Source organism: Falco cherrug, chromosome 1, assembly GCF_023634085.1.
Source record: "Falco cherrug isolate bFalChe1 chromosome 1, bFalChe1.pri, whole genome shotgun sequence".
Taxonomy (NCBI): domain Eukaryota; kingdom Metazoa; phylum Chordata; class Aves; order Falconiformes; family Falconidae; genus Falco; species Falco cherrug.
Window position 1 is genome coordinate 27,039,932 of NC_073697.1, and position 24,804 is coordinate 27,064,735.

Genomic DNA, 24,804 nt, shown 5'->3' on the forward strand with positions numbered 1-24,804 from the left:
CAGCCCAACAAGCTAGAAAAATCAACAAGCAGCTGTTTTCCTTGTTTAGGTAGAGAGGGTTGTTGCTTGTATTTGGGGTTTTTTGCAGCAAATAATATGAGTATCTGCAAAATGTCTTACCAGCCCTAAGAGAGCTTAGACATACCACATCCTTTTATAGCTTCTCTCCCACGTTCTTTAGTAGCCTCGCATACAGCTCACAGCCCTACTTGAGCATGCTGAACTAAAGGTTACACATGCCCATGCCCGCGCCAAACTCAGCTTTGAGGAGAGGTCTTCCAGGAAACAGAACACGCAGGCTACCTGGGCTGTCTGTCCCCAGTGCAGACTCCACACAGCTGCTTCACTGTGACCTATGTCCAGCCCCCAGAGCAATGTAACAGGCTGCAATGAAGAAGACCAGATTTGTGGTTATGGTGGTCCTTCCACAATCAGTACTACTGCTTAAGATTGTATTCCCACTCCACATTCTAAAACAGCTAGAGAGAGAGATTTGGAAAGAGAAAAAGAGAATTCCTGCCAGCTGGAGCTGTGACTTGCCCACACCATGTTTCTAGAGACCCTGTCCAAAAGTCAGCCTGAAGGGCAGTGAATAAAAGTAACACATCTCTGCAGAATTACAGTTCCTTAGCACAACAGTATTTCTTTTCACATACTCTCCAGATGAACTTTCATACCTCACTCTGAAAAAAACCCATAAAGAAAGCTGTGCCTGTCAAGACTTGGTGCCTCTGTGAGTTGCTGGAAATAGCTTGTAATCTTTTATAAACGGCAACTCTGGCAATATCTAGCTAAGAAGCTATGATATAGTCTAATGCACAAAATATTCGAGGCTTATAAAAAAAAGGAAAATAAAACATTACAAAGCTGAGCAAGACTGTCCTAACAAGGTTAATTTTCATACTGCTGTATTACTGTTTTCTGTTTCTTCAGAATTTTGGGGTGGGTTTTTTTCTGTGACTGAGATGAGACCTGGCCAAAGGATGAGCATTTATTTGAGTTCTTGGAAAGCCAGCAAAAGGACAGCAGCAAGGGTGAGGACTGGTTCCATCAAGATGAGATACTGTAAAAGAGGACTATTACTGAAGATCACAGGTGATGCTTATTATCATGGACACACACACGCAGGCAGCATCATGGAGGAAAGAAAAGCAGAACATTAAAACAACACCTATTTAGCGTTTTCTGCACTGGCAGCAGTTAGGGCTAGCAATAAATGCAAATGCTACCTTCCCAAATATTGGTTTGCTTTAGCTGTTGATGCAAATGAAGACAGGTTTACTTTTTTCTTAAAGATGACGCTGCAACTCTAACACGACTGGGCTGCAATGCTACCAGGTCTTGGTTCTGGAGCTTCCACATAACAAAGGCTTCTCAGCTGCACACCTTTCCCTTGTGTGTGATAGAACAATTCAAAGCAGCACTGTCTGGCCAGCTTTCAGCAGTATAATCTCCTCCTACCTGAAGGTCTGCTTAAGACCTTCAAGTCCCTGATGCATATACAGTGCTGCACTCTGGTGATCCCCAGCTGCCACTTCGCTCCAAACAGCCTTACAGTTCTCAGTTCTGTGACTCTGAATGAAGGTTTGCTGCACACTGCAACAAAGCTGAAGCACAAGAATTTTTTCAACTGCAGCATGGGCTCAAATACAGAAACAAAATGAAGATGCATTCAGGTTTGCAGAAAGCACTCGCAAGAACAGGAGACTGAAGAGAAATCATGACTACCAGAACATCGGACCTGAAGGTGCGCTGGAACATAAAGCAGATTTTTCACCATGGTGCTATCTATCAAGTAGTGAGCTCAGAGCAGTAGTGGCCACATCAGGAAGCTGAGTCGTCAGGTTGAAAAGAGACATAAAGCAGTTTGTGAACTTTGCTGATTGTCCACATACAAGAGCAACATGAGAACCGCTCCAGAATTTCCCAAACAGGAACACAGTACGACATAATACACTTCACCAACTTACACCAATTCAAGTTGCATTATACAATTATAATTTTAAAAAGAATGAAAGAAACCATATTACATAAAGAAAGCAAGACAGGAATGAGCTTATTTATGTAGACATCCCAAATACGGGGGGGGTGTGGGGGGGCAGGGAATCACATATCAGGGCCTATGCTGGAAACTACATTGCACAGACCTACCAGGCCAAACTTCATACGTTCAAGTGCACTTACACTGCTGAAGCCACTAAACCAGCTGAACACAGCGCACACACAGCCATTACACAGCTATTAACAAGATAATAAATATTTTGAGCTTAAGGTAAACCACAGATAGATGGATGACCTCATCCTGATCTATGTACTCCAAGCTTACAGCCTTCAAATGACTGTCATTACTTACTTGACACAGACTTAAACCTGTCATTTACCTTCAGAAGGTAGTTCACATGACTTCACCTCCTAATAGTGTAAAAAACATAAGCAAGGTCCACTTAAATAGTTTTAAATGGTGATTTAACACAGGCAATTTTTGAGATGGAACACAGATCAGTTACATAAACCAACCCACTGGTAGATTAAAAAACCCAGTGGAATCATGAGTGAAAAACTTAACCTTTTCCATAATGATGGCTGTATTCAGGAGAAAATATCAGTGTATAACTTTATTTAATTCTGAGAGGCAATGTGACAGCTAATTAACACCCCATTGACATTTTTATAGTAGCAGAGCCTCTATAAGAAAAACAAAGGCAACAACTTCCTAAAACTCAAGGACTAAAAATTCAGAAACTTTTACCAGAGCTGAATTCACATGCATCAGAACTCTGTTTAAAATAATAATTAGACCAATTACACTGGCCATTTAGCATATACTACAGATCAGTACACAGGTAGGAGTGAAAGACAAGAGACCACACAACACCTTGGAACTAGAACCCTCCGAAGTCCCTATTACAACATATTTATACACTAATTCAAGACAACATAATGCTCTTTTATGTGACAATCCATCTATATCACTAAAGTGAAACAGCTGTACAGCTGTAAGCATACCAGAGATGTTTCCTAATACCATGTCTAGGCTCACAGTTTTATCAGGTACTACTGCACTTTCACATTCCTTAACACAGAGATCCTTACTTCCCTCTACATCAGTGCCTTCCCCTGCTGAAATGCCTTAATATCAATAAAAAAGAAAGAAAAAAAAGAAAAAAGTAAACAAGACCACCAGAAAAAAATACAACTCCACAGTTAAAACCAAAACAAAAGCTCAACAGGGGAAAGCCGATAAGGAATTAAATTATAGGCTTAATAAATTAAAGGATTTCTAAGGTGTGCTTTGATGCTGTTGAACTTCCTTCACAAGCTCTTCACATAATCCATAGGAACAGAAACTAATGCAGCTGCAAAGTGCTGCAAACACACGACAAGCAAGCCCTGCCCTTGCCGTGGTGACTCTACCCAGCTAAATCAGGGATAAAACTCTCATGCTTACAAATGTATACCATACTTCAATTTTTCTGCATTTCTGTAATTTGCTTCAGGTTCATCTCAACCTTTGGCTCTCCAATCACATCCCAAGATGTATTAGCTAAAGCTTTTATTGCAGTGAAGGTGAAATGGATGAAAAGCCACCTGATGATCTTCTCTGTTCTTTACCTCAAATACCCAAAATACTTCTGGAAGTTTTTTTAAGTTCCATATGAATTATTCTCATCTTTTCACAAGGTCCTACTGAAAGACCTGAGATGCATGCTAAACTTTATCAAGATGCTGTATAAAAACGTTTTAAGTGTCTCTTAAGAATCGAACTGATCTTAGTCATTTAGAACAAGAGATAAGAGAAGTAATAATAAATATGGGGAAGTGACTCCTTTGAAGTCAGCCTCCTCTTAGGTCCCAGTGACCTTATGGCACTTGACCAGCAGAACTCCAGATCGTGTCCAAAGCACGTGTCAATACTACCCTACGGACACAAATAACCACACCATAAACATGTTTCAGCAAGTTCACAACTGTTCAAAACGAACCCCTTAAAAGTACAAACATTTTTTTCATTTCTTTTTGCACGGAGTGAACTTATATCGCGGAGCTTCGCGAGATGCTTTTAAGGCTGACGGCCGCTCCACATCACTTGCTGGGGACAAACGGGCGAGGCATTCCCACCGACCCGCCAGCCCCGACCTCGCCTCCAGCAGCCGGTGCCGCCGCACAGGCCGCGGCTGCCGGCGGGGCAGGGCAGGCCGGGCCGCGGCCCTCCCAGGCTGCTCCAGCCGTGGGCCCACAGGAAGGCCCCTGCGCAGGGCAGTCCCGAGCGGCGGCCTCAGTCCGGCGGCGCAGGGACCCACGGGCCGCCAGCGAGGAGGCTGCCCCGGCCCCTTCCCCGCGCAGGGCGGCTGCTAGCGGGGGCCCAACACCCGCGGCGAGCCCCCGGCTGGCGGGCGGGCCCCGCCGCGCAGCACCCGCCCCGCTGCCTCCCCTCCCACCCGCTGGCAACTCCTCTACAGTGACGCTTAAGGACGGGCCCCTCAGCGACACCAGGCCCGCCGCGACGCGGGTACGCATCCAGGGGTGCCTCCGCGCAGCCACCAGCGCGGGAAGGCTGCCCGCAGCCGCCGGGGGAGCCGGCTGCCTCCCCGCCCCCGAGATGGCGGAGGCCGCGGCGAACAGCGCCGGGCCCCGCGCCCTATCGGGAGCAGGGGGAGGGCGAGACTCCTCCCTGGTCCCGCCGCTCCGCGCCAGACCCCGCCGGCCTTTACCTCCCGCCGCTCGGCTCGCTCGCTTCCGCCGCCGGCGGACGCAGGGTCTGGAGAGCTGCGCGGCGGCGGGGGAGGCTCCGGGGGAGCGCGCGCTGCGGCGACACAGTGCCGCTCTCCGTCCGGCCGGGGAAGGACAGCCCGGGAGGAGGCTCCGCGCCGCGCCGCCCCCCACACGGCCGGGGCCCGCAGCGCCGCCCTGGCCGCTCCCGCCTCTGCGCGCCTCGCCCGGCTGCACCGCCGCCGCCGCCGCGGGGACCGGGCCTGCGGGGGGCGGAGGCAGCGGCCGCTCCCCGCCTCGGGTGTCCCGCGCGGCTGAGGCGGGAGGGCGGGAACTGCTGGCGGGGCTCTGCCTCAGGCCTCCTGCGGGGTATCGCCGGGCCCGGCCCCCCGGCAAAGGGGCCGCTTCGGAAGGAAAGGGAGAGGAAACGCGGGAGCGGGGCAGGGGCGGGGGCTGCCGCCTCCCACCAGCCGAGGGCCGGCTGAGGGCAGCTCAGCTCCCCGGGGGACGGCTCTCGCCGCCTGTCCCAGTGTTTACCGGTACAAGCTGACTGCCGGTACAGCTCCGCGCGTTCACCTTCGGGAAGGGCGACTGCTCTGCCGGTACGGGAAGCCCCGGGTGGCACGGCAGAGCCTGCCTGTAGGGGGCATATCGGTGGTGACAGGGCGTCGGCGAGTTCAGCAAACAACTGCCCATGGCGGAGGCCAAGAAAAGCCAAGTGACAGGTTTCAAACTTGTAACAAAAAGGACAAATGTCTCATTTCGTGTGCCGCTGCCCGGTTTTACTAAGCAATTTCTAACTCGCAGCAGAAGAGAGGGCTCCTGCAATCCAGAATGATGCAGTGGATCTGCGGGCTGATGCGGGAGGAGAAACCCCTGCGGCGGGCAGAGGAGTTTTTTGGGAAGCCGAGTTGAGCCTGGCGAGACCTGGCATCAGCGATTGCTGTGGAGGTTGTGAGCTGCAACTGAAGAATCAGGGAGCAGCTGGTTAGGAGGGGGCTTCGCTATCTGCAACAAGCAGTGGACATTTGATGGAGATGTGCAATGGAACATTATGGAAAGATGAAAAGGAAGGGAGACATGCTCCTGACAGACTGAGATGCTGATAAGTAGTTCTTAAATTAGAACTGCTGTGAAGCCACCATGATGGGAACTAGGTACCTGAATGAGTTTTGCATTTATCAACAAACACAAGAAAGCTCTTAAAAGTAAAAACATAAAAAAAAAAAAAGCCAACCCAGCACTCGAGGAGGTTCTACTGGGAAGCTTTCCTGTAATTTTATAGAAGTGTGCTGATCTCAGAAATTTCACTGTTAAGTAACGGGCATTAAAGTGTATTTGGAAAATTACCGATGACATTTACCCATTACCAATTTCTAAGAATAGGTCTTCATTACATAGCCCATAGGCATCCTTGTCAGCTCTGTCTCCCTGCCTGTCCTAGCAAGATAATAAGCAGGGCCTTCACTTCTTCACACTTGTTCATTCGATTCCCAGAAGGAAATGGGTGCCTTCCTACGCCCCATTGTCTTGAGATACCTCCTTGCCATCTGTATTCAACCGTCTCCCCTTAGGGCACAATGCCTCAGGAGAACGGTGGCTGGAAGTGTCCCATTGTGATTTTCCTAGCAAACAGAATCAACGACACTCCTGTGAAAGGGGAGAAGCATTTCCCCCCCGAGGGGAGTAAGGTTGTCTCCTAGCCCTAAGGTCCCTCACATTGTGTTTCATCCCCATTAAAGAACGAGGCGGCACCCCCGACCTTCATTTGTCCGTCATTCTCCTTCAGAGAGGGAAACGAGAAGTGGCCTTCAGCAGCCTACTAAAGCGCTGCCTATTTGGCACCTAATCTTAAATGCTTCGCAAGAACAACCAAGAAGTCACGGACAGCTTTGTGCCTCAGTCACTCGTAGTCCCACTGCAGCTTCTTTCTGGGTCCTGGAGAGTCCTTCCCTCAGCCACCAGGGCCAACCTGTTTCCATTAGAGATGCAGCTTTAGAATTGATGTCAATAAAGAATAAGTAAGTGCAAAAATTATAGCGAGTTTTAAGGTGAATTAACTATGCGTGGGTAGCTCACTGTAGCTGTTCTGTGAAAACTGCAGAAGGGTGCTCAGACTAGTTTCTCTAGAGCTTGTAGGGATCACAGTCTCAAAGTGTTGCCTATTTGGTAGCACAGCAACAGGAAGGTAAATAGGTTTTATATGTAGAATTGTATATATTTTGCAGTAAAAGTAACTTTAGAAGTTTTGAAATTAGTATTCAAAGCATTTAATGTTTTATGAATTAAATTGATTTAGGCATTGCTAATTTGCTTGTCGCTTTGCTGGTTTAGTGCTTATCTTGTAGTTCTATCGTATGCAATGTTTAAATAAACAAGGACAAACATTTACATTTCTAACACAATACGTAAAACGTATACATACTTATCCACAGGATGTGCTGGCAAGTGTCAAAAAAACTGTTTCTGGCCACGACTTACAAAAGGAAAAGAAATAATTACTCAATACACTGAAACTGTACATGTCCAAAAATCTGGAGGAAAAGCCTTGATCAGAATTTGTGTGTGCATGTGGTGTCAAGTGATGCTTTCATTCATGTACCAGGAACTGTTTCCTTACTTCATGTGCTCAGTGTCTGGACAAGTATAAGAAACAAAATCGTTTTTCTTTAAGGGTGTGATGCTGGTAATGTGTTAATCATAGGTTTGGAAAAATAGGTCATGTAAATTCCAGTCTAATGACTGCATCTTTATATTTTTAAGGTTGCCAAAAAAGAGGAAGAGAGAGGTTTTCATTACACTTAAGTCTGATAGCCTCCATTAAACTGCACTGCTACTGGGGTGTTGCTGCTGGCACTTGATGCATGAAACTATGTTCTTTGCCAGTTGTACATATTACAGTATTTGACACCATGAAAATGCCAGACTAATTTGGGTACTGGCAGATTTCTCACTACCACAGTTAATGCTTTAAATAGGGATTTTGGTATCTAGATAATTATAATCACTGTAATAGAGGTTCTTTCAAGTATGTGTGGTTTTGGGGGGGGGGGTTTGAGTACTCACATAACTTTTTCAAATATAACACAATAACCACTTATTATCTGCTACTGTTTTGGGGTGGGTTTTTTTCATTCTTTTGTCTCTCCTTATGTCTACAAGTTGGCTTGCTTTTACTTGGAGTGGTTTGAACCTATAGCATGTAATCTGTGCTGTTTGGCTCAAGTGTTTAGTCTGGTCTTCTCTGAATGCTTTAACAACAGATTTTCCATTTTAGCTTCTACAATGCTACCTTCTCAAAGTGGAAAAAAGACTTTACCGTGTTGTTGCTTATTAATGCATATTTAATGCACATTGCATTAAAATAGTATTATTACCAGAGTTGGGCCATAAAAAAAAGGACATGTCAGTCCCTTTTAATGTTTCTGATTATATACAGCTTAAGTCTGCTCAGCAAATTGTGATTTCCTTTCTTATATGCTCAATTTGTCTTTGAGGGTCTACAGTTAAAAAGATTAGATCACATTTTGATTTGCAGGAACAATTTGCAGCTAAACTTATGGTTTAATGAACATTCTGGTGTGGCAAGAAGATATATTTAATTTTGTCCATTTTACAGACTTCTACTTACAGTAACATGTTGAATATACAATAATAAATACTGTAGGAAAATGCCTGAGAAATTAGGGTGCGTTAAAAATTCATGCCTGCCTGTAGTAAATCTTTACAGTATCTTAACAGAAACTTGAGATACAGTTTTTATCATTATTCAGAATTTTAGTTTGGGCCATTAATATATACAGTCAAAGCCCAAAATTATCGTGAGTTTTTCCTTCCTTCAGAGAGGAGAGATGAAAAGAGCTCTCATCTAGTTCCTGCAGAAACCATTTTCATAAAACTTGATTCAGTCCCTCCATGCTATAACCTTTCACTTCCTAACGAGACTGCAACATTCTGTTGCCACCTTTAGGTTTCATTTACCATTGGGGGAAATAAAAAGTGTTAGCTTTTCCCTTTTTTTTATTTTTTAATAGATTTACCTTAATGCTGATTTAAGATGTTTAACTTCACTTCTTCAAATGACTGTGTCTCCAGTTAATATTACTTTGTCCGTGATATTGGAGTTTGTGTTCCTACAAAAGATAACTCTTCCCCCAGCCAGAATTTGATTTCCGAAGTAAAAATTTAATTCCTTAAGTTAAAAAAAAAAAAAAAAAGCGGGGGCAGGGGGGGAAGGAAGGATAGAAATGTTAGAAAAATCAATGTTTGCACACTAACTCACATAACTGTCTCTTTCTTCCACCCCTCTCCAGATTAGTCAAATGCACGGTGATTTGTGGTGGTTTAGCTCCATAAAGGAACTCCACATCTGGCTTCTATACTTGAAATATATTGATCTTCTGTTCCATATAGCTATTGGTTCTGTAGAAACAGTATCACTGCAGTAATGCTAGTTAGTGCATATGTGCATTTTTTCATTCCAAATAGTACACCTTTATTACAACTAAATTAAAATAATGTCTTAATTCCCTTTATGCAGAGTTCTATTTCAGCATTATTTTAAATGGGGAAAAAGTAGTATTTAGATGCAGCAAAAATCTATCTCATGGAGCATTTTTTGCCCACTTAAGACAACAGCAAAAATTCTGCTGATTTCAATAGGATCACATTTTCAGGTGAGCAAGTCACTAATTCCAGCATTACCACTAATGAATTGAGAAGTTACTTAAGAAATCAGTACTTTGATTTGCCAATGTGTCAGTAAACTATCAAAGTAGTTTATAAGGTTACTGCTGAAAGTTAATAGTTCTAATTTTTTTAATTCTCATTTAAAGGCATTCTTAAGCAGCGTATTACTAATCTTCATTTAAAGTACTTGTATTTCAGTGAGATGCTCCAGATACATTACAAAACAGTTATAACATTTCCTTATTATACCTATTATACTAAACATCACCAGAATATACAAACTACAAATATGACTGGGTTTTTGGAAAGCAGATGCAGAGGGATGATGACAATTACTGCCGTAATCTAAGAAGTAAAGAATTCTACTTAATTGTGTCTTCTCAGCAGGCAAAGAATGAGGTCATACTTGTATAGCTGACAGAAGCCTCATTGCTACAAGGCCCTTCTGAATTTGGAATAGGCTCACACTTCAGTTTTGATTTGTGATGAATCTAATTCCTTTATTGGATGTTCTCTGCTATGCTGTTTTTATCAATCTGATATGTCAATTTTCATGGATATCAAAAATCCATCCTGATCTGTTTAAAATGCAGAAAGGAAAAACAAATTATGTTTAATATGCCTCCTTGGCATGCGATAAAAAGTATTAAGCTGACTTCAATTGTAACTGTCATGGTTTTATCTGTTGAATACACTGCCTCTGTTTTTAAAAAAAACTGCAATGATCCTATCCCATGGCAAATTTAATATCAGAGATGTTAGAGATCAGTGTATTTAAGACATGGTGTAAGAACAAGGCTAGTGGAAAAACTGCATTATCTGTATTATTGTAAAAATGTCAGATTTAATTTATATCACTGCAGTAATTAGACCAAGCTTAAGAGAAAAAAAATGAATCATGTTTGACACTTCTGTAACTTTTACCACCACCAAAATAAAATCGACAGCTATGGGGGATCCACTTTATACGTCAGTTAGCTGACATCACTTCTGAAACAAAATGCAACAGCTGTTTAACTACAACATGCAATACCACAGAGTAGGTTAATGGTTACTATCTAGTTTAAATTGTAGGACCTCTGTAAGCAGGATGCTGTTATCTGAACTGGAATTTCAACAGGATGTGAAGGTTTACTTACTGTTTTTAAAAAAAACAGTTGTTGTAAGCTGATCAGTAAAGAGGACATTTCCAAGGAACGGTATCATTAATGGCCTCCATTCATTGGTAAAGCCAGGGCTGTAAGAACAAAACTGCCCCAGGACTGAAAATCTCCAGGTTTCTAATGTGCAAGGTAACTGCCTTCAGGCAGTTGTTGTTAAGAACAGCTGCAGAAGAAATTGTAACTGTGATTGATTTTGAACTGGGCTAAAATTTTCTAGGTTAAGACAGAACTAACATCATTCAAGAATCTGCAGTGAGTCTTCAGCATTTTATTTTCTTTGGCAAGCTTCTCCTGGGATATCTTACCTAGAGTCAAATCCCTCACATAAGTGATAGGTACTGAATCTGAATCATCCTGTGTTAAGACTTTGTCTTCACTAAGGAAAAAATTGAGCAGAGGCTGAAAGAGAAAAAGGTTCGTTTCTTTTAATTGGAACAATATAACATGTATTAGACACTTAAAATAAACTTATGTTCCTACCTGTTTAATGTCACCATGACAGCATGTAAAAAGTACAAATTACCTTACTCATATCAGGATTTTATCACATTAAGGTATTCTGTATCACCTAAAGTAATTGTTTTCCTTAGAACAAAACAGATGCATTTCCTCAAATATATTAATTCCCAAGTTTACTTAACGTGACCAAGTCATGCTGAGATGCAGAACTGAACACTCAAAACCAAAAATTTATTGAAGAAGTCAGTCTGACATAAAAAAAAGGAAAAAAACCTATCGGTTATTCTTTTCTTTTGACTATGTAATACTATTTCAAATAAAAATTTGGCTTTTAGTTTATATATTTTCAAATTGTACGGGTTTTGTGATGTTAAAGGTTATCAGTCCATTTCATTTTACTAAAATACTGGAGGCAGCAGGGAAATAATTACAACTTTTCAGTGATTCTAAATAAAACCCAATACTTCCATTGTACTGGAAGTTTTTAGGATGCCTACTGTTTGCTCTGATTTAGAAATTTTAAAATGTTAAAACATTGGACTTTGCCGCAGAATGGAATTTCTAAGTAAATCTAATGTTAAGTATGAGCCAAATTTTAGGCAAGTTTCAATCATCTATTAATGTCACTTGAATGAACAAATGCTTTTACCTGACAAGACAGACTCTACTCTATTGTCTGTACAATTCATTTACCAGAAGTTAATTGCTTGCCAATCATAACTGATTTACAAATCCATTTACCTCACAATGACTGGCCTTCAATTAACAGATGATTAAAACAATGTAAAAATCTATTTTATTTCTTTCCCCAAAGAGTTTCATAGAGGTCTTATCTCCAAGTACATATCCTATCCAGACCTCCAAAATTTTACCGAATTTTCTAATACCACAACTCAATGGTTTCAAAATTCTATTATATATACGTATCTTGCAGGTATCCTGCTTAGTGTCCATTTTCCTCAGTCACCATTTGCTACACAAAAGCTGGGTAGCTACAGCAACCCCTGTGCTTGACGTCTGTCGCAAACATCTGCAAATTACTCCAAATGCTTATAAAAATAGATTAGGGAACTTACTGTGGTTTAAACTCACTAGCACTGATTTATGAATTAAATTTCACGAACCAGTTTCTGAACTTGAATCACTTGTATACTGCGTGTCTTATGTTAAAACAAGAAGCCAAGGAGATAGGGGAAGGGAGCAGGGACTGATGTGCATTTAAAAACAGTTGTATAGACTACCTCTTTTTTTTTTTTTTTTAATAAAGGAAATCCTTTCTTCAGTATGTTATTCTTTGTAACTGTCATGATAGAACCTAATTATTGAGATAGGAAACCAACTCCATGGGTATTTGGTCGCTGCTGAATGGCAAATAAGGCTGCCTTTTGCTTTCCTGTAAATTGTGACTCCCCCCCCCCCTTAAAATCCACCTATCACTTCTACTTTTTAACATTTCACACCCTCTGTCACTGGAAATGGGGCTACATTCCTTCCCAGTGAATAACACCAGCAACAAAAGAAACTCAAACTTAGAAAGCTGCAGGCAGCAAAGGACCATCTCACAGTTTCAGAGAAAAAATGACAGTCACTCCTTGTAATAGAACAGTCTATAGTTTCTGATTTGTTTGAAGACTAGGTGAAAACTAGTTAGCTGGACCTGCCAAATTTATGACAATTCCAAGTTCAGAGAACTAGAGACTCGGATCTTAATACAAGCTCCACTCCACCCTGCCCTAGCTCCTGACATTCAAATTGGTATCTGTAACCAGATTTAGCTCACACACACAATTCAGGATGGAGCTGAGATAATGTAATTTGGATCTGAGACCATCTACAATAGATGACTTAAAAAACCCAACCCAAACAAAAACCTGAAAACAGTTGATACAACCAGCAGGAAAACATGTTTAAGCTTTCTTCAAATAGATGGTCAAACACTGAACTCTTTCAATTACTTTATTCCTCTGTTTACATTTTCCAAAATCCAGAAGAAAGAACACACTAACTTCAAAGAACACTGAAATGGGAGTAATTAATATTTTCAATTTCTGAGGTATGATTTCTTCTTCTGTACAGTGGTGATGGTTAGGAGAGAACAATGTATACCTCAAAATCAAGTAAGTATTTTATCTTTACATCAGTGTTATGAACTTGCCTATTTCCCAGGTACAAAAAATACACTATATATACTACACAGTACTGAAGAGTAGAAAATGAAAAAGTTAAATACTCAGCAAAACAAATTGCCAATTTTTCCCTCATTCATACACATGTTGGTAATTATTTTCCTCAACAGCATTAAACAGTTTGTGACTGATGACCCTTAAAGGCAAATGTTTTTGGGCTCTCCTAATTGTTGCTGGTTATACATCTACTTTTCAAATTCAGCAGTGATCAAAGATGCATACAAGTAAATCCCTATCTGGATTATGTTTAAACCTAAGGACTGAATTAGAAAACAAACAACATCCATAATGTAAGCTTGTTTCATTTACCTTTCAACACTCTACACTGTCAGGTTTACCCCTTTGTGGATGGCAAGTTGTGTCTCTCCCAAGTGCAACTGCAGACACTGTCACATACATGTTCTTCCCCAGGCTCAGCAAGAAGACATTTACTAACTATGACAGCATCAAAACACAAGGCAGAACATGTGCATGCAGAAACAAAAGCTCCCAATATATTTTGATGTAGCTCTCCAGTTGACCTGGAACTCCCCTTCAAATGTAAACAGGGGGCAAAAGAAATACACAACAATCTCCTTTTTAACTTTGAACTTTAAAACCATGCTGTTTTTAAACAATCTTCTTGCAAGTGTGTTCAGCTAGTTTCAGAAAAGATTATTTTTGTACCTTCCGAATAAGCAAAGCCAAAACCAAATTCAAAAGGAGCCTTAATATTAAGTAAATAAGAACTGCAGGTGTAACTAGTTTTAAGATATATAACAGAACATACAATCATATTGTTCTCAGAATTTGATTTCTCCAGTTCAGCTTGATTTTGGAAAAACTGTACTTATGATCACAAATAGATATTTAAAATATCCTTGCAATTCATTCAGGGCTATGTCTTTCACCTTCTTTTACTCTGCAATTTTTGCTTGCTTACGTGAAACTCCCTACATTCTCAACCAGCTGCAGATTCTCTACTACGTATTCATTTTTGCTCCTCCCATTTCTCCTGTTCATTCATACATTTCTTGTGTTCCCATTTCTCATATCTGACAACAGACCAAGGGACAAACCTTTTAAAAAGGAGCAGAGAGACAAACACCAAAATAAGGATTTGGTAAGACAGACGAAGTATTATTGCAAATTTGCTTAAATTCAGGAAACTATAAAGCCCTTGGGTTTTTTTTATTTACGTCAGTGTGTACTTCCTTTAGTATTATTTCTTCCTTGCTGTATGAAGCTGCTACCTTAGGGGATTTAAGGATTTATTGCTACATAATTTTTTTCTCCCCTAGAAGTAATATTGTTCTGTTCTCTCTTACTATATTCAGAATCTGAAAGACTTGTCGACATATTTTTTCATTTACATCTTTTTTACTATGAAGCTGTGTGAGAGAACATAATAGTTACAGTTTTTGAAGAAGGATACAAGCCTAACAGAGCGCATCCAGGCAGTGTCAAGCTAAAGGATACTGAAAATGAGTGAAAAAAATGGTTCACTCAAGTTTTCTTCTCCATGTGCTGGATTAGAGGTAGCTGCTGAGCAGATCTTAAAGGAAGTTTAAAAAATATTGATTAAACATTGATCAATGGTATTCTGTAAGCAAAAACTGAGTAGATCTAAAGTAGTGACTTAAAATGTTCACACGTTGGCTCAAAAGTCTTTGTCTTTTTAATAGTCTCAGATAAAGGAAGTTTACTATTTTAGCATGCTGTGCTTCCCTGAAAATACAAAGTATTAGGTATAAGTGTTCAGTGTCTGGAAGATAAAAGGAACAGTACAGAGATGTACTTAAGAAAGCAAGTGTTTATGTGCTTGATACAGTGTAGTTATAGTCTATTACACAGAGTACACATGAGCTGCCTTGCCAAATTCAGATAGGATATAAATAGTGGTATTAGATGTTGGTGAAATTGTAAGTGGATATGTATCAGTCTACTTTACAAGCAGTAATCCCTCTGCTGGCATTTAATATCATCACCTTCAGTGAACACTTTACCGTCATGGACTTTTTTATATTCCATCATGGAGAATTTTGGTTAGAAATCTGAGTATTGTGAACACATCTTTTGTATTACTAAGCACATTTATCAAGACTATGGATTTCTTATTTCTGTATTTGCTCTTGCCTTGTCTAGCCTACTTCTGACTTTGTTTACTCAATACCTGATATCCTGTCCTCTCTTCAGACACCAATTCATTGTCTGCTGTGCTAAATACCCATTCAAGTACTGGTTCAAATAACCTTAGTTATCTTCTCTGCTGCCAGGTACCTTCAATATAAGAAAACCATCCACTGATACTAAGTATTCCCTGTTGTTGGTTCTTGGATCACTATGTTCTCAGTGTGCTCCTCCGTCATGCTGGCTGATGACCTGCATGGATGCAAACGCCCAGTGCATTAATTGAAGCAGAATCATAAGGATGAAGTGACTGGAACTGCAACAATCCAAAGAAGTAATTTTATTTTTTTTTTTAAATTTAAATGCAAATTGTTCTTTACAAGGGTTTGACATTCCAATTTTGATATTCAAGTTCCCAAATGGTGTAGTGGTGTAATGTTTTAATGATTATCCCCTCAAGCCATTCATAAAACACATTGATCATTAGTTGCTTTCCTAGCAACATAAACCTGTATGATCAACATATTTCCTGACTTTGTTCAAAGGCAAACTGTAATGATTCTATTGCTCACAGAGTCATACCCAAACACTTTGATGCTTCCCTGAGTTTGATAAATCCAACCCCTTTTTAAGCCTCTGAGTAGTACACCACATACCTATCCATCATCGTGAAATGATCCCATCATTACAGTACAGCTCTGAAACTGCACAGCCATTCATCAAACACCTTTCTTTGACCATAATGGTAAATTCCAAGTTCATATTAATTTGTAAAGTTTCATATCATTCTTTTCTTTACTGTGAGCAGCAGACATTATATCTGTGAAAGAATTAGGAACAGCATCATCATAAATACGATCAATACTTTTCTCGAAGGAGTCTCTTAATCAGAATTTGTTAGTACCACACATGTTCTCACTTTTTAACAGATCACAGAACAGGTCTCATCTAATGGGGCAGAGGGAAAGACTCTGGTCATACTGTCTCCCTTCCAGTAGGTAGCTGCCATGGGCTAAATATATTACCAAACTTTCCCAGTTTCCTCAGTGGTATTTCCTCTAAGCAGTCCCACATACTCAGTAGTTCCCCAAATCTGCCTTGTTATTTGAAAAAATACCAAGCAAACATAAAAAGCCATATGTACTATTATAACTACAGGTAACTGCAGATTTCCTTGTAGCCTGGCTCAGGGAAAAAAAAATCTAGGAAGGACTTTACAGAATGGAAAAGCTGAATTTGAAAGGGACTCCTTTTAACTGACCTACCATTGACAACATAATGCTTTTTGTCACAACTGCTTCTGCTGTACAGCAAGTATTAGAGAACCACTAAAAGGCTAATGAAAAATATAGGCTATTCTTGAGTGTGCCATAAATAAAATAACTTCACTTAATTAATAAAAATAGAATATAAGCTAACTTCATGCTTAATAGTCTAGCTACAGAGACTGTTCATAAATTCAGTTACCTGGGATCAAATTTATCCAGTCACAACCCACCCAATAGAAACTGGAAAAATTTGAAAAATAACTGATCCATCCATAGCTTCCCTATAAAAGCCTGAAAAAAACATTTCACCTCAAAAGTAGCAAGATTTGCCTGGTAAAACGTTTAATTTCTGCTGTAGCAACTTATGAATGTGACTTCTGAGAAATTATTGATAGTGACAGAAAGAAAATTGAAGCTTTTGAGATGTGGTGCAAGCAAAGTCTCTTGCATATCTCCTGGACAGAAAAGATGATAAATGCTCATATTAAATATATTACTGGAGAAAAGTAGACTTGGTTGTCAGAAATGAATAGGTGTAAATGTATGTGCTTTGGACACATCAGGAGTAGAGATGGAAATAACCTTGAGAATGTACTTATGGAGTGAATGTTGACAAGCCATCATAATAGAGAGCAGCTAGGAAGGAGTGGGATAGATAACACACAGTAGGCCGCTGTGACTTTAGTTTCTGAATGCTCAAAACTAGCAAGAGATCAAGGAGGCTTCTAAAAATCCTATGAAATCACCAATGTGCAGGTGCCAATAAATTAATTTTACTTCACTTGCAAGCACAGAAAACAAATGCAATTGTTCTGTCAATACAGTATTTTACAAATTACAAGTGTATTTGCAAGTATATATTTTTTCACAATGGCTTAAATATATTGACAATGACAATCCTTGTCATTTCTGAACATGCCTTGATACCACAAAAGCCCAGTGGCAAGTATAACTGTCTCTGCAAGTATAGCTGTCTCTGAAGAATAGCCACAAGCAGGTTGAAAGCTGGTGGGTAAGAATTAGAGACGGAGGCAACAAAGGGAACCTTGTGCCTGATCAAGGGGAGCCTATTGACAAAGGCTTCTTACTCCAGCTTCAGGAGGCATCGTGCTCACAGGCTCTCATCCTGCTGCAGGACTTCAACTACCCCGACATCCACTGGAAAATAGCATGCCAATCTGTTGGTAACCCAGAGGCTCCTGGAATGCCTTGAGGATTACTTCTTAAGCCAGGTAATAAACTGCCCTACCAGAAAGGATGCAATACTGGACCTGATGGTCACCAATGCAAGTGAGCTAATCGGTGATGCCAAGATTAGAGGCAGCCTGGGCTGCAGTGATCATGCCCTGGTGGAGTTTGCAGTCCTGAGGGATATGGGTCAGGCAAAGCCAGAACCATGAATTTTTGGAAAGCAACCTTCCAACCATTCAAGGAATTAGTCAATACGACCCCCTGGGAAACTGCCCTCAGGGACAAGGGAGCAGAACAGAGCTGTCAGATCTTTAAGGACACTTTCCACAAAGTGCAAGAGTTCTTGATCCCCAGGTGTAAGATATCAGGCAGGGAAGGCAAGAGACTGGCATGGCTGAATCCAGACCTGCTGGTCAAACTGAAAGGCAAGAAGGGAATGTGTAGACAGTGGAAGCAGGGTCAGGTATCCTGGAAAAAGTATAGGGACGCTGCCCAGTTGTGTAGGGATAGGCTCAGGAAGGCCAAGGTGCAGATGGACCTGAACTTGGCAAGGGATGCAAAGAATAAGAAGAGCTTCTACAGGTATGGCAGCCACAAAAGCAAGGTCAAAGAAAGTGTACCTCCCTGATGAGCAAGACTGGCAAGCTGTTAACAACAAACAAGAAGAAGGCTGAAGTACTCAGCAACTTTACTGCCACAGTCTTCACTGGCAACCTCTCTTCTCACACCTCTTGAGTGGATGGACTGTAAGACAGGGACTGGGGGAGCAAAGTCCCTCCCACTGTGAGAGAAGATCAGTTTCGTGACCACCCAAGTAAGTAACCTGAACATACATACATCTATGGGACCTGATTGATGAGATGCATCCCAGAGCCCTGAGGGAATTGGTTGATGTAGTTGCCAAGCCACTCTCCATGATATTTGAAAAGTCATGGCAGTCAGGTGAAATCCCTGGTGACTGGAAAAAGCGATGCATTGCACCCATTTTTAAAAAAAGTAGAAAGGAGGACCCTGAGAACTACTGACCTGTCAACCTCACATCTGTACCTGCAAAGGTCATGGAACCGATCTTCCTAGAAGCTATGCTAAGGCACACGTAGGACAGAGACGTGATTTGAGACAACCAGCATGGCCTCACCAAGGGCAAGTGATCCCTGACCAACCTCATGGCATGGCGTTCTATGATGGAGTGAAAATAGTGACCAGCGGGTTGAAGGAGGTGATTCTCCCCCTTTACTCTGCTCTCATGAGACCCCACCTGGAGCACTGTGTTCAGCTCTGGGCCCCCCCAACTTAAGAAGGACATGGACCTGTTGGAATGAGTCCAGAGGAGGGCCACAAAGGTGATCAGAGGGCTGGAGCACCTCTCCTATGAAGACAGGCTGGGAGACTTGGGGTTGTTCAGCCTGGAGAAGGGAAGGCCTTGGAGAGACCTTATTGTGGCCTTCCGGTACCTAAAGGGGGCTTATAACAAAGGTGGGGACACACTTTTTAGCAGGGTCTGTAGCGATAGGACAAGGGGTGATAGTTTTAAACTGAAAGAAGGTAGATTTAGATCAGACGTAAGGAAGGAATACTCCGTGATGAGGGCGATGAGACACTGGAATAGGTTTCCCAGAGAGGTGGTAGATGCCCCATCCCTGGAAACTTTCAAGGTCAGGTTAGATGAGCAACCTGATCTAGTTGGAGATGTCCCTGCTCACTGCAGGGCGGCTGGACTATATGACCTTTAAAGGTCCTTTCCACCCCAAACTATTCTACAATTCTATGACAACTAACCCTATCTCCAAACATTACTCAGAATAATGACATTTTCGGACAGCACAGGAGAAAGCCCTCCTTACCAAAACCAGAGCAAAATAATATTTAGCGAGATTATGTCTAGGGATCAGTTTCAAAGGAGTGTATCACCCATACAGTGTTTGGTCCTTCCCTTTATTCAGAACTGGTAATACTCCATGAAAGGTCAGCAAGCTGTGGGACTCCTGTCTTTAAAGGAAGTACTTCGTGTCTCCACCTGATTGTCTTCTTGAGGTAATACAAGTCCTCCACCCTCTTACAGGTTTTGCTTTGTCAATGTAGGACATGGGAGAAACATGTAAGTCCCTGGTTTTGGGACAAAACACACTTCTTGGTGTATTCTTAGATGAGAGTAATTTCACTGCCAACACTCTCTGGCATGGGACACTTCTGGAGCTTTTTATGGCAATGCACATTGTGAAGAAACCCATTTTTGTCCTACATTAACTTACAACAGATGTAAAGTACATCAATTCTTTTATAAAAATAGGTAGTTAAAACAATTAGGTGCTGTTGTCAAAGATATGTTACACTGCAAAGTTTTAATTAGAAACCTCAGGGATATCCCTGAAGATCCAGTGCAGCAAACTTAATATATTTTTAACTGAAGGAGCCAAGTGCAACTGCATGGGTGAGAGAATCAACAAAGAGGAGACAACCAGAAACAAGGAGTAATACCAAAGTCAAAAAGTTGAGAGAAAACTTCCGTGCAAAACTGAAGACTAGGAATTATTTTCCAGTGTTTGGTTATTACTGAGTTCAGAAGAACTGGTGTATTGCAGGGAAAAATGTGTATCATTGTCAAAATAAATAGGCTTTCATAATGAGGAAAAAAAAAGCATTCATGATTAGGAAGCAACTGGCGAGAAAGCAACCTGCTAGGTACCAAAAATGGCTAAATGCTAGAGCTGAAAACAAGTAATTAAGCTTCCCCCCCCCCGACCTGTTTTGAGTGTGACTTAAAAAATTCAATAGCGAAGGACCACGCTCCACCACCTGGTTCTGCAAAGCAGACGCTTTCAAGAGCATAGCTATTATTAGGAAGACAAGTGCTTTCCTAACCCACCAGATAGGATTTCTTACTTGTCTGCCCAGCTGACTGACAGATATGACATATTCTGCAGTTCCTGACACACTGTTGTGTCTTAATACAACTATTTAGTTCTTGGTCATTACTACTATCCATGCTTACAGTACTAACAAAGACCTTAGGGCAACCATTAAGCTGTTCCTGAAAACATGTGTGCATAGCTTAATTTAATCAACATGAATTAAAGGATTTTCTGTGCTTAAAGTAATCACTCCATACTCTCTTCTGCCTCACCTGAAAGCCATTTTGTTCTGAAAACCTTGTGCTGTGTTATTTCCTCTACTAGTAAACTCACCACATTCTCCTTTTCTTGGCATTTTCCTCTAACCTCTCCTGATATGATGCAGAGAAAGCAGCACCCTGCAAGCCTGCCTCACAAGAGTGTTCAGCACCCTTTATTTCAGTCTGCTTATAAATTACATTTGTAATGGTAATCTAATATATATTAAGAAACAAACAAATAACAAACAGATTGGAGTAAATACATTCCAATAAAAACAATGGGAGTAAAAGTAAATAAATTCCAACAGAAATCTGTCCTGGTAGGAACTCAATAAGATCTGAGCAAAGACTAAAGGACTAGGTCTTATTATTAGACAGAGCCATCCATTAAAACTCAAGGGATCATGTGAACCTGGCTACAGCTGTACAAGAAGCAGAGTTCAAGTCAGATCTCAGCTGCCTGCTTAAATTAGAAGGGTGAAGGTCAAACAAGCAAAGGCAACAAACCAGACACTCGCAGCTGTAATCATATCTGCAAGCAGATTTCAGGACTATTCAGATTAAGAGTACCACAGGTCAGATTATCTGAAGCTTTTATGTTAGCACATTCTGAAAATGCCACAAATATATTCAAGCTAATTGGCAGTTAAGTGTTCATTCATACATCCCTTAATTGGGTGTGATATCAGAACCACACGTTTTGTTTTAGCCCTTTAGAATTTCAAATGGTGTAGAAGTACAAATCCTGCTGCTCCTCTTCTGAGAGATGGGACCATTGCCTAATCATCCCATGATTACAGAATTTGCACCTACTCTCTCAACCACTTTGCGGATCGCAATTTGTCCAAGACTCATTCAAAACACCATATATCTGAGTAACAGTGTCCAAATTAATGGCTATCCTGAAAGTGCTCTGACAGTTTTATACCAATACGCTGGCAAAATACTCCTGCTGTGGGCCTAGAGTGCATCTGTAAGGTTATGTTGATACCAGAACTTACAGTCAGACAGCAAATTATAGCAGGAATTGAACAGCCTACCAGCAGAGACTGCACCTACGTTTAATGGCTAAGGACTCCCAACAACATTGACACTGAGGAGTGGTCAAAGTTTCCATAGTGCTGACTAATCACTACCTGTGAAAGCAGAAATCTATGTGAACCTCTCCTAGATACTCAACTTTCTACTGATGTATTTCAGGACTTTTTCTGTATTATGCTGCAGATACAAGTTCCCAAGGATTAAAAATCTGTGAACACTACTCCACAGTAATTTCTAACTTCACTATTTATCTGAAGTCTGCAAGAAGAGAAAGTTATCTTGGTCTACAATCATGAGTACTCCAGTGTAGGGCTTCACAAACAACTTGCTCACAATGAAATACAATTTTAATTGAATGAGCAAACTGGCTGGCACTTTCAAGTGAAAACTTCGAACTGTCACATCTAACTATGAGTTAGTTTCAATGTACAAATACCTTAGAATGCAAGAGTTACTCTTCTGGAGAAAATAAAAGTGACTACAAGTGCATACTAGAGGCTCTGTACTGTGTTTGTCATTAGACTAAAAGCCAGTTGTGGGAGTGCAGCCCTTTACCTCTTCATTCTTATTCCTACTTCGTGACTTGTTGTATAAAAATTTCTAGGTAAAGATGGTGTCTGTGAAAAACTTGTAACCACAAGATTACAAGAAAATATTATGACATCGTAGGTCCTATTAATGATATACATAAAATACTGCTTTTCACTAACAATGAAATAATACTTGAAAATAAACAAAACCCAGGAAGTTCAGAGACTTAGGTGAAATTTCTAGAATATAACACCCGTAGCAATACTTCAATTCTGCCCAAAGAGAAGTCTGCCTAACATCTTCCTAGCTTTATGCTTGGGTCATAAAAAACCTCAGGAAAGGTCACTTTAGATTTATTTCTTGCATCATTTTTACTAACTTACATTCTCTCTTTTTCTGTTTTAATTGAAGACCACTCATATAGATGTTTGATACATACTTTCTTTTTTTAGTTACAGAATAATCTTCTAGGATTTGCTTCTGATTTATTGTGTTAATACAAGTGTATTAAAAATAGGGAACCTATCCCAGATTAGTTGTTTATATTAGTCATCTGATTTGGGAAGCAAAGTACCTAATATAACAAGTGTAAGGTTAAAACCTCCAAATTCATTAAAATACAGTAGTTCTGATAGTACATATTATTTAGCGACAGAGTTGATAGCTAGTCTGGTACTTCAGCTCTAAGGCAAATCTAAATGGCCACTGAAGTTTGGATTAGGAAAAGGATTAAATGCTTGATGTTGGCCTTATTTATTAAATCAGCACAACCTTGTTAAAATTGAACTGTGTATCCCACTTTTCCAGTCACCTGTCCATTGAGAACACCCCAATCCATCGATCCTTATGCCTGGACAGAATCATTTTATCTAAGCCTGTACACAGAACCTGATTCAAATGCTTTGTCTGGGGACACCCTTCTGGGTTTCCAAATCAATATCAGATACCCTGAGTGTTTCTTGCAACTCTCAGCCTATAACCCTTCTGAGCGGGTTTCACAGAGGCTATGGAGGTTCAAGGCTTTAAGTCCCCTAGGACAACACTGCAGTGAGACAAGGAACACAGGTGCAGGAGAGCAATTTCTTACCCACGTGCTATTACACCAGAAGTAGCACCAGAGAACTCCTCAGTCTTTGTGTGTTTTCCTCCCACACTTTGTAAATCTGGAATTTGACATACTTCACCATAATCTGATTTACCCCTTTCCATCCCCTCAGCCTCCTGCATCTCTACTGGGTGACTGGCAGGCCATGCCAGCCCCCCTGCTGGGCCCCTGCAAGGCCCATCACACATGCACAGCTCCTATGGAAAAACCCATCCCTCCATGCAGATTGGTCCCAGCCTCCTGCCTTTAATTTGGCTCTATAGAAAATTTGTTAAGAGATTTTCAAAACTGAGACAAATGATGCTTTTAGCTGGTTCGAGTAACCAAGAATAGTCAGCTGATCATCCTAAATTAGTCTTCATCAGTTAAAAGTCATCTTCTTTCAGTTGTCATGCACCTTCTCTGAGCAGGGTGAGCATCTGGAAAACACATTATAGCCACCTATACTCAGACATGCAGGGCACATAATGCAGATTCAAAACAGACAGATATATCCCACTTTGCTACTGACTTTCCAGACATACCCCATCTCTTCGAAATATGGAAGATTATTAAATTACAAATACATTTTGCACGAAAGGATTTCCTGAGCTGGCTAGCGAGGACTCCTTCAGTCTGCATGTTCAAGCTTCTCCTGAAGATTTATAACTAAATTAACGTTTGAGAAACGCATCTGCCAACAACGAGGAAGAAAAATTTGGACGTCGAGGCCGCTCTCGCTCTTCCCCCACCGCCTGCCTGCAGCAAGGCCGCCCGCCCCTGCCCGCCACAGCGCCCGTGCCACCCCGCACACCGCTGCCCCCGTGTCCCGATGTACCACGCCGGCCAGGCCTCGCCACCCGGTGGGACCAGGCAGACGAGACCAGCGCAGCCATGAGCAGCCCGGCTCCGTGAAAAAGCACAAACATGCCGCTCCCCCTCCCGCACACGGCGCTGCCGCCCTGCAGCCGGGAACCCGGCGGCCCCCTCCCCGGCGCCATCCCGGCAGCCGGCCTCACGCCGCCCAGGCATCGCCCTCGCAGCCGGCCGGCGCCCGCTCCGCCGCCCAGGAGCAGCGCCCCACGGGGTCGGCGCTGGGCCGGAGAGCGGCCCTCAGGCCGCCGCCCGCCCGGCCCGGCCGCTCCGGGGGTTTTGGCGCCAAGCGGGAGGCAGCGCTGCTGCGGCCGTGCCCGGCACTGCCCGCCGCCGCCCTGCGAGGAGCTCGGCGAGGTTAGAGACTTACTGGCCGGCCTCGCCCCTG

The 24,804-nt window shown here is 41.7% G+C and overlaps 1 protein-coding gene and 1 long non-coding RNA gene across 10 annotated transcripts in view; both read right to left on the bottom strand.

The window, feature by feature from the left end:
* N4BP2 (NEDD4 binding protein 2) overlaps positions 1–5,488 on the bottom strand; it is a 43,989-nt gene extending 38,501 nt beyond the window's left edge. For 4 of the 6 annotated variants that reach the window (XM_055724539.1, XM_055724556.1, XM_055724515.1 and 1 more), the window contains exon 1: positions 4,713–5,487. The gene's annotated coding sequence lies outside the window, so the exon portion shown is untranslated. Of the gene's footprint in view, positions 1–303; positions 2,007–4,712 lie in introns of those variants that run through there. The other 2 variants (XM_055724550.1, XM_005435241.4) reach the window with 2 other exon arrangements.
* Positions 5,489–5,579: 91 nt separating this feature from the next.
* Positions 5,580–24,780, bottom strand: LOC129737178 (uncharacterized). Of its 4 annotated transcripts, XR_008734733.1 has the most exons (4): positions 15,973–24,780; positions 15,467–15,568; positions 8,751–8,843; positions 5,580–6,682 (listed from the first exon to the last, which is right to left on the bottom strand). It is a non-coding gene; the product is annotated as an uncharacterized LOC129737178 (long non-coding RNA). The 4 variants fall into 4 exon arrangements; XR_008734734.1 differs by lacking the exon at positions 8,751–8,843; XR_008734732.1 differs by having other exon boundaries at positions 15,467–24,780.
* Positions 24,781–24,804: the final 24 nt, after the last annotated feature.